This window comes from Myotis davidii, unplaced genomic scaffold (assembly GCF_000327345.1).
Source record: "Myotis davidii unplaced genomic scaffold, ASM32734v1 C63249784, whole genome shotgun sequence".
NCBI lineage: Eukaryota > Metazoa > Chordata > Mammalia > Chiroptera > Vespertilionidae > Myotis > Myotis davidii.
The window spans coordinates 1-799 of record NW_006366316.1 but is presented as its reverse complement, the minus strand read 5'-3'; the positions used below and the strand labels follow the sequence as shown (position 1 = coordinate 799).

Here is a 799-nt window from a genome sequence, read left to right as displayed (position 1 = left end):
GTGACTGAAACGGAAAGGAAGACGAAACAGGCTTGGCGCTTAATGTGTTAAAGCAAAAATTTAAAACCATTAAGTTCATCAAGAAAAAAAAATGAACCCAGTTTTTTTCCACTAGGGCCTCAAAATTTCTGTAAAGTTTCATCTGTCTGATGCTGAGAGAATGGTGGTTGGATAATTCTTTTGCAAACAAATAAACTTGGCAGCATGAGGCACTAGGCATAGAAACAAGGTAAAGAGCTGTGAGGATCAATTTTTATTCATTTCTCATCATGTCTGGGGCAGCCTTGTAGTTCAAGTAGCGCTGCACAGGTGGCATGTGGCTAAGTCAAGAGAGAAGGAAGGAATTAAATAGGAGTGTTGCTGAGCATGACATTAAAAATTATTTTATAATATAAGTATTAATTCCAAACCTGCACAATAATAGGAATAAAATAATTACCATACAGAAAACCCTGAGTAGCTTTCTTTTTATTTTACCTTCTGCAACTTCATCCAGTAACACAGTAATTTTCTTGTCTTCCAATAACCTGTCTTTTAAAAATTTCATGAAGATTCCATTTGCCAATCCAGAATGCTGGATTTCAAAAGCTTCTGCTCCTTGACACCTTAAAAACAGCAATAATAAAAAATGTTTTCAAAGCAAACACTTGCCATGTGGGGTAAATACTGATGAGCCTCAATTGCTTCCCTGCCTCTTGCATGATATCCTAAATAAGGAGTTAACCTCTACACAGGAACTAAATGCTTTGGTGCTTAGTAAAAGGAAAGGTGCCAAGATATGAAGTGCTAAAGTAAGTTA

The 799-nt window shown here is 36.2% G+C and overlaps 1 long non-coding RNA gene across 1 annotated transcript; it reads right to left on the bottom strand.

Moving 5' to 3' along the window:
- Positions 1-238: 238 nt before the first annotated feature.
- LOC107181456 lies at positions 239-700 on the bottom strand. Its single transcript, XR_001512145.1, has 2 exons — positions 478-700; positions 239-320 (listed from the first exon to the last, which is right to left on the bottom strand). It is a non-coding gene; the product is annotated as an uncharacterized LOC107181456 (long non-coding RNA).
- Between the last annotated feature and the right edge of the window lie 99 nt (positions 701-799).